Consider the following 13,711-nt stretch of genomic DNA (forward strand, 5'->3'; position numbering starts at 1 on the left):
CCACACAGAGGCTACAATCCTTCATCAACAAATGGCTCCGCAGCATCTGCAGAATATTGTGGCCAAACACCATCAGTAACGACGTACTGTGGAGATTAACGAACGAGAAATCCTTAGGCAAATCAAACGCAGAAAGTGGCGATGGATAAGTGCACACATTGAGAAAACCACCAGATAGCATCACGAGAATGGCACTGGACTTGAACAAGCAAGGGAGCAGAGATCGCGGTCGACCGAGAAGGTCGATGCTGTGCGAACTAGCAGATGCCAACATGTTGTTGTTGTTGTTGTAGCAGTAACTAACAACTAAGATGCCGACATCTCATGGGACGGTGCAAAAACAACAGCACGGAATCATGCCCTATGGAATAGTTTTGTCGAGGCCCGATGCTCCCGGGAGGAGTGAACAAGGAAAACAAAGAAGGTTCTCCGGTGACTTTTGCGACAGATTCTGTAGATTTAAAATTCACTGTCTTGGCATCATCACGATTTTTGAAGCGTTTAAAATTTTTCTAATAGTAAATATTAGCTAACCGCTGTATATGTAGGCGTTTTTGTTGGTAGATGTGTATAGTATATGTATGTAATTAATGAATATAAATTTTTTAAAGAGACACTCAACGCATGAATACTCATTTCCAAATACTGTCTCCTAAATACGTACATTTTAAATGAATTTGAAAGAATACATTGTTGCAGTTGATGTACAAATGGGATATATAAGTATAGTATATGTAAGTATGAGTGTGTACAAAAAAAACGAGTATTAATAGCAAATGATACGAGACACAATTATGGTAGTTAATAGTAGTAAAGTTATGTGTAGATGATAATTATATTTATGTAGGAAACTTTTTTTTGTTTTTTTTTTTTAAATACGTATGTAATTATAATTGTATTAAGTAAATGGTAGTAGCGAATAGTTATTTTATTTTATTATTGTCTACTAGATTATTGTAAATATTATTAGATAAGTATGTGGTAAAATTTCGTTACGCCAGCTGATTGTTTTGTGCGTTCGCCCGCATGATTCCCAGCGCCAAAATGCATAGCAAACAGCACTCACACACATGAGACTGTGGGTTTAGTAGTATTGTAGTTGCAACTCTGTGTAAATTCCCAAACAAAAAGGTTGTAGATATGAACTAGATACATTTTATTTTCTTGCATTGGCGCAAATGCTTGCAACAAATGTTTATTAACCAAAAACAAACCACCAACCAACCAAAATATGCAATAAAACAATCTAAAATTAGAAAGAGAAAAAACAAAAGAAGTATAAAAGTATTAAGAAAGAGAAGAGGAACAATTGCGATATACATATACATATATATAATATTGGTACATATGCATGTATGTAAATATAATAAAAATATCAATAAGAACGAATTAAATTACTTATAAGCACATAATGGAATTACTACTAATTAATAACTACTACACATTACAAGACATTACAATTAATTGGCATTTTATATGAAAACTATTAGTGCAGTTAACGCATTGGAACTATTTGTATGTACATATGTATGCTAGAGGCGTGTTCATTTTTACTTTAGCGAACTACGGCTGCCGTAGCCGGGTGTGTTTATTATTGGGATCATTCCCATGGCAGCTGGTTCTACGTAGCGAAATTTCTCGGATCTTTCCCAGCCAAGGGCTGCCACCCCAGTAAACTAGCCCTGTGGTCAGTCAGAGCGCTCCTTATTAAAGTCGATGCCCAACTTAAACCAGCCCCCGGCAGACAATAGAAGTCACCAAAAAGATTGAAAATCTACTCTGTGGGGCGCTGAATTTGCGGCAGAATACTATTTTGAAGAAAAGCTTGACTTAAACACCTTTCAAGGATGTATGCGCTAAAATATGCAAATATATACAAAAATGTATTTATTCATTTTGCATCAGAAGCGACTTTTTTGAATTTGAATAGAGTGGCGTGGAAGTTTCAATTTTTTGTTGAGTTCATTTATAAGTTCTACCATACAGGGTCCGGCACGCGAAGTGTAACCAATTAAAAAGGCCATAAATTTAGTTCGGAAAACTACTTTTATTCAATTCGAAGTAATAAAAGTGTGAAAATAATACAAAATTAAGAATTAATTTACTTTCGCTCGATATTCCAGCCAAATAAAGGGTTCTCCAATAACAGGTGTTATTTTGAATAGCCCGCTATTTTGGTAGATGTCACTTTTGAAGCTGTCAGTAGAAACTACGCCATTAATAAAAATGGAACGATAGACGCTTAAACAACGCATTGAAATTATTAGAATTCACTATAAAAATGGTGAAAATTTGGCAGAGATGGTTCGTAATACCCGAACATTTTTGGGTCATCGTGAAGCACCTTGTCGGACCGCAATACAGAATTTGGTGACAAAATTCGAGCTGTTGGGACAAGTTAGTGGTACTCCATGTGAAGAATAAAACCCGTGCACGTCGCTCAAGAAGTGTTGAAGAAAACCCAGGTTTGTCCATTCCTCGACGTTCTTTGGAATTAGGCATTTCACAAACGTCATTACACCGTATTTTGCATAAAGATTTGGGTCTTAAGGCTTATAAAGTCCAGTTAACATAAGAACTCAAGCCGGCCGATGATCAACAACGTCGTGTCTTTGATGATTGGGTCGTTGAAATGCATGGAAATGATCCAGAATTCCATCGAAAAATCATCTTGAATGATGAGGCTCATTTCCACCTCGGTAGCTTCGTCAAGAGTTATTGTTGAAAAGCCTTTCTATCCTCAACGTGTGACTGTTTGATGCAGTTTATGGTCCGGCGGAGCCATTGGACCTTTTTTTTCGAAAATGAGGCTGGAGTAACAGTTACGGTGAATGAATTGCGCTATCGTAAGATGATTAACGATTTTTTATGGCCGGAATTGGATGGCATTGATCTGGACAACGTTTATTGTCAACAAGACGACGTTACGCTTCACGTAAGCAACGAAAAACGAAACGATAACAGCTCCTATTGGAAAACCTTTATAATGCAATCACACTATTACATTTGAAATCCATTACTGATTTTCTTTTTTCGCGTTAATGGTCGGCAAAATACTTCCGCGCGCTTATAAACAATACTCTGGACTGTCACTTAGGTAACTAACAGACAGCTGATGCTCGTGCATCAGCGGCGCGCGCGGTTGAAGTTGGTTACACTTTGAATGCCGGACCTGTACATACAAATTAAAAAGAAAAAACGAAAAAAAAGTTTAGAAATAAAGGGTCCTTCAAAAGGATGGGGCATAAAGTCGCCTTTCGAGCATTGTAAGAGCACATATATCTTTAGAGGTATCGCAAAAAATTAATAGCTAGTATAAAATAAGGAACACCCTAACATACTTATTAGAAATGTGCACACACATTCATACACATGAGATTTTAAACTGCACCTAGGCAAGCACAAGACGAGTACACAATACAAATACTAAAAATTATATTTTTCTAACATACACGCACACACACACCCACGTCTGTATTTACTTAATAATTAGAATGTAAATAAGCACAGATGCACATACAGAAGTGCGTACATATATCTGACCCTACTAAGCATTAATTAGCAAACAGTTTAGCAGCTGGCTCCACCGTTAGTGTTAGTAAAACTTGCCATTTACAATAATAGGTGCAATGATTTATTATGCAATATTTACATACACAAATCTGTAAGCAATAAAAAATTTGACTTTTGGAAAGCAAAGCTTAATTTAAGAAATACACACGAATAATTTAAGTATATATAGAAATAAATTTATTGATGTGCATATTTACATACATATGCATGCACGGACGTAATTTCAAAGCTCATTAGGATGCATGCGAAGTACATAGACATAATCAGATTGGATTCAATCCCACCCTCGGGTTTTTTTCGGGGCTGGTAGGGACAAGTTACTTAATTTTTTTTAACTATTTTAACTAAATTTTTCCTAGTAAATTACAAAAAACGCCAAGGAAATTTTTTCGGCAAATTGGAGGTTAATTGGTTAATTTTTATAAATATTTTTTTAACCTTTTTTTTAATTCTAAGTGCTCTTAGTTGAGTAAAAAACTATTTTGTCGAAGGCGATTGTGTCACTAACTTTTTTTTTTTTTAATGTAAAAAGGTCTTAATTTACTTATTTCGGATAAAATGGCGTTGGCTATCACGTCCACCAGGAAGAAATGTTCTGAGAAAAATCTCACGCGGAGCCACGTATCTCCGTGATTAATTTTTTTATTTTTGCTATATATGTATGTATATGTTTTCAAATTTATTAAATGTACTAAAAGTAAATAAATATGAAAAGTTACTACGCCTAATACTTTCGTCAAAAAAAGAAAAAAATGCAATTTTTGGGGTGGTTGTACCACTTATTAAGACTATTAAAAAACTGCTACAACAACAACGATAACCATTAAAGGAGATATGTACCCTAAGATCAGAAAGGACCGGGAATGTTTAAATAAAATAAAACAGAGTTAAATTTCAGGTAAATTTATTTTATCTCCTTCAAAATATGACTCGTCTGAAGCAACACACATGTGCCACCGTTTAACCCAGTCCTCCATGCACCCCTGGTAGGCCGACGAAGGGATGGCCTTCAGCTTCTTCGTCGCAAACTCTTTGATCTCCTCTAGCGGCTGAAATCTCATTCCAGGAAGTGGTAACTTCAACTTGGGAAATAAAAAAAAGTCGCACGGGGCCATATCAGGTGAATACGGTGCGTGCACGATGGTATTTACTTGGTGTTTGGTCAAATAATCCAGCAGAATTTGGGCTCGGTGCGATGGCGTTTTATCATCATGCAAAATCCCAGAATGGTTTGCCCACATATCCGGCCGTTTGCTACGTACAGCATCTCTCAAACGCTTCAAAATGGATAAATAATATTCTTTATTGATTGTCTGGCCCGATAGAAGGTACTCATGGTGCACTACGCCTTGGCAATCGAAGAAAACAGTCAACATCACCTTCCCGGTACTTTTTGATCATAGGATATGCATCTTAAAAGACCTGACTTGACTTGACAGGTTTCTTAAAATCGCAAGTTATGTTACATGTACACTAAGCGCAAAAAAAAAAGTGTACACCACATATTAAAAAATGTTGACTATTTATTTTTTTAATTTCAATTATTTATTTTTCACTTACAATTATGTATTTTATAATTTCAATTATTTTCTCATAAAAATATAGTTCATACTACAAAAAAAAACCATATAACGTTAATTTTCAAAATTTATGCATATACATACATAAAAATAGACAAATTTTCATCAAAATTTCAAAATTTTTTTCTTAGAATTTCTGGAAAAATTTCAGTTTTGTAATACATTGAGTTTTGATATAATAAAGCGCAGCGGCAGGCTAATCACCTACGCTGTCAGAAATCAAAATAGATTAACGATTAACGCAAGACTGAAAAAATGCCAAAAGTCGTATCCGTTACAACAACGAAAACCTTATTGGTGGTGCGAATGTAATAAGTTTTATTAAAGTGCAGCGAATTAGAATTCATTATTATTATTCCATACTCCTTTAGGAGCTTAAGGTTTCAACACAAGTTTTCCAAGCATTTCTATTTCTAGAATCTCAATTCATTAAACGCTTTTCCAGTTGCATTGCGAATAGTCCTTTGCCAAATCATCAATGGTCTGCCTCTTCTTCTTCTCGTTCCTTGCGGGTTCCAAGTCAAGGCGGCATGCGGTATTTCCTCATAGGGCTTTCGCAGAGTATGCCCTATCCATCCATATTTTCTTTCTTTATTTCACTGTTGATGCTCTTTTGGTGTGTAATTCTCCAGAGCTCCTCGTTGGTTATAACTCTTGGCCACCATATCTTAAATATATTACGCAGACATCTGTTTATGAACGCTTGCAGCTTTGCCTTCGTTGTCCAAGTTATCAAGCAAGTTGCGTATTTGTACAGCAGCACGGACTTAACGCAACCGTTAAAAATGTTAACCTTTCTGCGAGTTGTGATGTTGTTGGTGCGCTATATATTTCGAAACCTAGCGAATGCGTTACGTGCTTTATTTATTCGGTTGTAAATGTCACTTTTTGCACCACCGTTTATGGAGATCATACCTAGTTCCCAAATAGCAAAAACTGTCAAACGTCTGCAATGGTTTCATCACCAGCGTTGTTAGCTTTGACGCGCATAGATTCCGTCTTTTTAATATTAATTTTGAGCCCTGCTTTTTCGGACTCTTGTTGAAGCAAATTTAATTTCATCTGCATATTCCAGATCTTCGAAACTGCTGTTCATTCTTCAGGTAATTCCACGGTTTACAAAGTCGAATATTTGAAAAATCTGGTCCACTACAATGATAAACAACAAAGGGGGCAAGACGCACCCTTCATTATAAGAATTCAAAAAAAGCGTTTACTTTACGTCCAATTGAAAGAAAAAGAGGTTGACCAAGAAGGGGATGACATGATAAGCAAGAAGGAGATGGCTCGAAGCAGATTTTAAAGTGATGAATGTTCGTAATTGGAAAAATGTAGCAAGAGAGAGGGTGAACTGGGGGAAGATTGTTGATGAAGCGATGGTCCACCACTGACTGTGACGCTAAGAAGCGCTGTGAAGCGCTTAACGAGGGCCATTCATCCAGAACATTTTTTCTCATCCTTAATTTCTTTATGAAAGCAAATTTATGTTCTGCATTTAATCTACGACTAATGCAATTTTATTTGAATCTTTACATTCCTCACTTTAATATTACCATTTTTTATTGTAAGTATGCCATTATATGTACACTCGTATATACGTATGTATGTACTCGTATTTATAAGCATATTCGTGTGTATTATTAATTTCTGCGCACCCGCTATAAATTTATATACATTTGACCATCAGCGGTGCTGCCAAAATACAATGCCGTAACAACGTAAGTAAGTAAGTATGTGCTTGTGTAAATATGTAAGTGCTCATTTATTTATGTGCAAGTAGTATACTTTCCTTGAAGGGTTTTTGGCCTTGTGATGGGACCGGTATTAAATTAGCCAGACGGCATTGACATAAGAGTATCAACGCACAAACTTACTGAAAAGCACGTGTATGAGCGTAGATAAACAAACAACGATGTGTTGCTAAAAATATTCTGATTTTAGTTGAATGACCCACGCAATTTACACGTATAAATAATTTCTTCATCATACATACTTACACACATTCACATTTATATATTACCAGCGCGTGTTAAAGCTACAATTTTATTCTGAAGCAGAATTGAATAAGTGCGTGAGTGCCTAATGAGGGTCGGTCCAAAACTGGTATGAGCCAATTGCATACATGCACATGCATATCTACAGGGTCCGGCACTCGAAGTGTAACCAACTTCAGACCGCTCGCATAGCTGATGCACAGGCAGTCCAGAGTATTTTTTACAAGCGCACGGAAGCATTTTGCCGAGAGTAAACGCGAAAAAAGAAAATCAGTAATGGATTTCAAACGTAATAGTGTGATTGCATTATATTTGGCTGGAAAATCACAATCAGCGATTGCTCGTGAGCTCGAGCACTTTAAAGTAAATAAAGTTTTCGTTTATCGCGCCATTACTCGTTACAATGCTACTGCTGGCATCGCGAAACGTCATGGAGGTGGTCATCAAAAGACTGCAACGTCACGTGAAATCCTTCAAAAAGTGAAGAAGCGACTTGGTGCCAATCAAATGGCGAAAAAACTGAAAATATCTGACCGTAGCATCCGCCGCATACTGAAAAATTATCTCAAAGTCAAGCCGTACAAGATCCAAAAGGTGCATGAACTCACACCAAAGCAGCAACACGTAAGACTTGAGAAAGTGAAAGAGTTGCTTCGCTTGGCCGAAAGCGATTAACACTGTGCTTTCTGACGAGAAAATTTTTTAAATTGAGCAATTCGTAAACTCCCAAAATGATACAGTTTTTTTGACTGACCGACCAGGAGGCAGCACTCGCCGGCAGCACAGGTAACCGCCGATGATCGCTCTCCAATCGTTTTCATCGAGCCTGGCGTCAAAGTAAATGCGAAATATTATCGGGAAAGTGTTCTGGATTTTGCTTTGAAGCCGTGCGCAGACAAACATTTCGGTGACAGACCATAGACGTTTCATTAGGACTCTGCCTCACAAAGTTCGAGTGAACCAAGAATGGCTAAAAGGCAACGTTGCGAACTTCATAACGTCCACACAATGGCTTTCAAGTTCACCAGACGCGAATCCGATGGATTATTCTCTTTGGGCCATTTTCAAGAGCAAGGCCCGAACTAAAAGATTCACTAGTCTCGCGGCGCTGAAAAGAGCCATTGTCCGCGAGTGGGCCAAAATACCTGCAAGTCACATTTGGGCAGCTTGCGATTCGTTTCTGGACTGTCTCAAGGTCATAGTCTCGAATTTTGTATTATTTGCACACATTTTTTACTTTGATTTGATTAGCAATTTTCCCAACTAAATGTATGGCCTTTTTAATAGGTTACACTTCGAGTGCCGGGCCCTGTACATACATTTGTATATAGCCAGGCAAGAAAACCCAGTTGAAAGCGTTTACTGGAACTTTAAAGTATTCATGGCTGTTTCCGCCCCCTTTATTTACTTGTGTAGCATACATGCATTTGTATGTATGGATATAAAAGGCTTACTGCTGCAGCACGTGCAAAATTGACATTGAAATGCAAATGCCCAAAATTGTACCACCAATGAAGTAATCAACTAACTAATGGTTATTGGGCTCATTGCTTGGTTACTGGTAAACTAACAAATAACTACGAAAACACACATAATTTAACTAAAGCTATAAAGCTAAAGATGGAGACGACGCTTGGGAAAAGTAAAAAATGAGGAAACGTAAATAATAACAGAATCTGAAAGAGAAACACAAACAGAAACGAACATAAACGAATGACGGCGACTGTAAAGCATAAAGCTCATACTTGTGACTTAAGTACATACATACAAATATTTAGAAACAACAATAAATTCAAACTAATACCTGGCTATTCAACTACTATTCTTTCCGTCCAATGGCAAATAAACCAAGTTCATGGCCAAAGATTAAGTGATGGTGTTTAAATATGTAATATATTATTAACATGCGAATATTTTACTTATATAAATATACAAGTATGTATACGTACATACGTATATAATTCTGAAAACATATCGGTGCTGGCTAGCCAGAATGAACGAAACGTGTGATGAATATTGGACGTGGCTGAAGGCCAAGAGGGAGCACTGTCGTCATTAATATGGAGATTATATGTTAGTGTGCTTTTTGTTGGCAAAATGTCGCAGTACTAGCTAAGATTTCACTTTTATTGTATTGTTCTCTGCGGACTGTTTGCGTCTATGTGCAAATGTTTTTAGAAAGAAGGAAAATAATTAATATGCTTTTGAAAATAACTCTATTAAGAAATTTTGTATATCGATTTATAAAAACAATAAAAAAAAACAAAAACGGAAATTATCACAAAGCAAAAACAAAAACAAAGTTGCACAAAACAAAACCAAAAATCAAATCAATCAAATCAAGGTTTCTTCACAAAGCAAAAAAAAAAAAAACTTTCGAAATTTGTATGTATGTATGTTTGTACCATTTGGTGAGCTTCAAGTTCTATTAATTACCATTCAATAAGAAAGTGGTAAGAAAAACCGCTTGTACGATATAAGTGAGACATTTCATACTACATTTCATTAGATACTGGAATCTAATTTTTAAAAATAATAAAATTAAAACTACTAAACAGACAAAGCAAATTGACTCTGTATAAAACCATCATTTGACCAGTATTATGCTATGCAGCTGGATCGTGGACGCTAATTGAAGCAGATAAAACAAAACTGCAAGCCTTTGAACGAAAAGTACTCAGAAGAATTTTCGGAGCAATCAAAGATCACGGCGAGTGGCGGATGAGATGGAACTACGAGCTAGATCAACTGATAAAGGGCGAAAATGTTATACATTTCATCAAAGCGCAGCGGTTAATATGGCTGTGTTGCATTACAAGAATGGACGGTACGAGGGCGCAGAAGAAAATCGTAGAAGCCAGAGCGTTGAACACTAGAGCAAGAGGAAGGCCGAGAACAAGATGGACCGACGAACTAGAGGACGACATCAAGAAACTTAGGATAACGAACTGGAAAAAAAGTCGCAAGCGTTCGAGACGTATGGAGGTCCCACGTGCAGCAGGCCAAAGCTCACAAAGAGCTGTAGAGCCAAAAGATGAAAATTAAAATTAAAAATAATAAATTTGTTTAAATCAATTTTCAATTGCGCAGTAAATGTCTTTAATTAAACTTGTGAAAATCTTCTCCAAAGTAATGAATTAATGCATTTACTTTAGTGTTCATTACAACTTGAGCTTAAATTAAAAAAAAAATACTCTAATGCTACAAATAATAACATAATTGATTAGTACAAAATTTTTAAAGACATTAAGGGGACCCGATGCTCTAGAAATTAAAAAAATATTGATTTTTTGTTCCGCAATATCTTGCAGTTTCGAAAGCCGACTAGAGGCAAAATCTTTTTTGAAAATCATTTCCGATTTTTCGTATTTTTGTTTTTTTGATATTTCGAAAGTGGGGGAATTCCCAATATTATAGCATCTATAGCCCATTAACTAGGTAGAGAGCGGTCCGCGTACTTCTGTACCTCAAACTTTAAACTCATTTATCTCGAAACGACTTTTCCGGTCTGGTGTTGTCAAAAAAAAAAAAAACACTATACAACCGAATCCTGTGAAACTTAAATATGTTGTGCACAACATCAATAGCTATCGTCAACCCCGATTTTTAGAGTGTCAAATTCAAGACCGCGCTATTTTGTCAATTTTTTTTTTCTAGTTCGGAACATATCTACAGTCATACTGATTAATAATTTTTTTAGTTTTTGGGTTTCAGATAAATAAAAGAGCCAAAATGGACAACACCGTCCAGGTCCAATTTTTCAGGAGGGTCAACTTCAGCGAGAATTTTATAATTATTAAAATTAAAAAAAAAAAATATTTTTTCAATTTTGTATGTAAAAGAAGTTAAATAAAAAGCCTAAAAAATTTAAATATCGTTTTTCATTTTTTTTATTGTAAAAAAAATTCCAGAAAATACAATAAATTTTCGAGCTCTAGACCAAAGGGACCCCTTAATTACAGAAAAAAAAGAATGTAAACACTTCTATAAAATAAAGTTATGAGGTAGAGATCGCTTTTTATTCAAAAATGGCCTTGAAATTACTGAAATTACTACATACAGATACCGGACATTGGCAATCAACCGGATTTGAAAATATTAATCAAAATAACGTACAGCAATTAACATACAGTTATTTCTCTACTCCAGTCAAGTTTCATTTCTACATAACAACTAAGCAAATGAGTCAGCTCTAACTAATCGCTAAGTGTGTAAATAAGCATACCTTGGCAGCCAGATTAGTGGCAGGTAGCAGGGTAAAGAAGTTGCATAAAATGTTATTGTTTTTGTTTTAATTCCCACAAGAAGAAATTAAAAGGAACGTTTCATCACTTCGAAGAGTGGCGGAAAGGGGGTTATCTAAGAGAGTAAACTCCATTATTCACAGTATACGGACCCAGACCGAGGAGATTATTATAGCTAATGGACACTTTATGAAATGATTTTATATCTATAATTCATTTAATAAATTAACGACGTGTAATAAAATCGTAAAATCTCATTATGAAAAATTGTTCAAAATAAAAGCTGATTAGTTTTACTCTCAAATTATCCTCAAATACCGTACGCCCCCTGTATATCGAAGTTAGCATTTCTGCGCTAATGGAAATTATTTCCTTGAAATCGGACGAAGGGTACACTCATAAAAACGGCCACTCGTAAAATCGACGACGAATCGACATTTCGGCGTCTTGTTCAACACTTGGCGAACAGATTTTTTTTTTCTCAAAGTAAATTTCCACAATTCGGAAGCGTTGTTCTGGCGTTAAACGAATCATGATGACTTGCCAAACTTTACTGAACAGAAATGTCAACACTGTTAGCCATTCTCAATTTTCAAACCATAGTTAAAAAAACACCCCATACATATATGGTATGTCAAAAAAAATTTTATTGCGTAGATACATGGTAAAAAACACCCAGCATAATGAGCAAACATCAAATGTGTAAAACATCAAATGTGCATAATTTTTGAGTTAGGCGCTCACTGCTTGTGGTGGTGACCCAATTTATATCAACAGTCGGTTTAATCGCACCCATGTTAATATTTCTGTTGCTAGGAGGCTTTATACTCCTATGTTTTGCTTTTATTCAAAAATTTAGATTTATCTTGCGTCTGAGACCAATTTCACTTCCTATTACAAATTCAAGTCATTCTTAAGTGAGTTTCTCAAGCGAGAAAGTGGATTTTGAAGTAGTAAAAATCAACGAAATTTTCGTCTCCTCATTTACTCAGCAAATTAAAACTGAAATAATGAATGCTCACTTTATGGAAAAATAACACAAAAGTAAATACTAAAACGAACAAACAAAAATTAAAATAAAAAATGTACCATAATAAGAAAGACATACCAGCAATTCAGCAAAACAGAAAAATTTAACTTTCGTTTGTTGCGCATTTCACGTTCTAGCTAAGCCAAAAACGCCAGCATACAGTCCTCTTCAAAGCTCTAATTTTAATTTATCTTCTTGCTGTTTGCTTTCGCTTGCTTTTTAAGCCGTTTTTATTTGACGAGTTGTTCAAAAAGTTGCGCCATCAAATGACCAGTCATCAAGCAAATGAAATCGAATTTAAAATTTTTGGTTGAAAAGACGACGACGAGCGCACTAATAATTGTTTCATAACACTATTCGAAATTCACAAAAAGAATATAGAAGCAATGTAACAATAAGAAGAAAAACATTCATGCGCATGAAGCATTCGCCGCTGATCACGTAAAGATTCCACGAAGTCCATTGAAATATTTTTTTGGTCAATTTGGTTGAGGTATATTAAAGAGAAAAAATAGTTCTACACAAAGTGGAACACAGGTCATTTGACATTTGCAATTGTAATTTGAAAATTTGGTCACCTCAAAAAAACACAGGCTAAAAGGGCATTGTAGGTATTAAAAACTCTGGAAAGTAAAAGAGTAGATAGTCAAGGAGGAAAGGAGAGAAGTAACAGAATGATAGAGATTAAGATAGAATAGAGACAAAGACAGAGATAGAGAGAATTTTCCAAAGTCTTTAGCAAATCTGAAAATATCCTCAAGTTTTAGAGAACGAATATTACTCATTCTCATGACATCGGTACCCAAAATTCGTAGCCTTGTTTAGCAAAGGCAGGACACTCACAGTGAAAATGCTTAGTGCTATACGCCTACTCTAAGCAAGACAAGCAAATCGTATCCTCAATAACTCCAATGCTGTTCATATGCTGACCCCATGGGTTGTGTCCTGTAATAATACCGACCATCAACCGAAAGTATTTTCTTTCAAGTTTTAGAAGAAAGTTCGACAGTTTCGACGACTGTTCGGGCTTGTCACAAAACACTTTGTAGTTCTGCAGCGTTCTAAACTGGACCATGGCTCTTTATATAAGTATGACATTTAATATAAAAGAAATCGCCTGGTGGGCGTGAGATCAGCAAAAGGGGGAATTATGAGGATTTCGAGTGTGGAAACCTAGCTTTTAATACAGGGTGGCTGATGAAAGCCGCTACCAAAAAAAAAATTGAATAACTTTTTTTCTTTTTAAGTTATCTGTTCCATTTTTGTTTTGATTTGCAGATTGATCTTTAA

The 13,711-nt window shown here is 35.7% G+C and overlaps 1 protein-coding gene across 8 annotated transcripts in view; it reads right to left on the reverse strand.

The window, feature by feature from the left end:
* The window catches only part of LOC129253055 (uncharacterized protein DDB_G0283357), a 151,524-nt gene that overhangs the window by 50,156 nt on the left and 87,657 nt on the right, over window positions 1-13,711 (reverse strand). For 6 of the 8 annotated variants that reach the window (XM_054891293.1, XM_054891290.1, XM_054891291.1 and 3 more), the window contains one exon: window positions 997-1,246. The exons of 1 other annotated variant lie outside the window; for it this stretch is intronic. The gene's annotated coding sequence lies outside the window, so the exon portion shown is untranslated. The remainder of the gene's footprint in view (window positions 1-996; window positions 1,247-13,711) is intronic. One more of the 8 variants, XM_054891292.1, reaches the window with a different exon arrangement.

The sequence above is a fragment of the Anastrepha obliqua genome, chromosome 1, assembly GCF_027943255.1.
Source record: "Anastrepha obliqua isolate idAnaObli1 chromosome 1, idAnaObli1_1.0, whole genome shotgun sequence".
NCBI lineage: Eukaryota > Metazoa > Arthropoda > Insecta > Diptera > Tephritidae > Anastrepha > Anastrepha obliqua.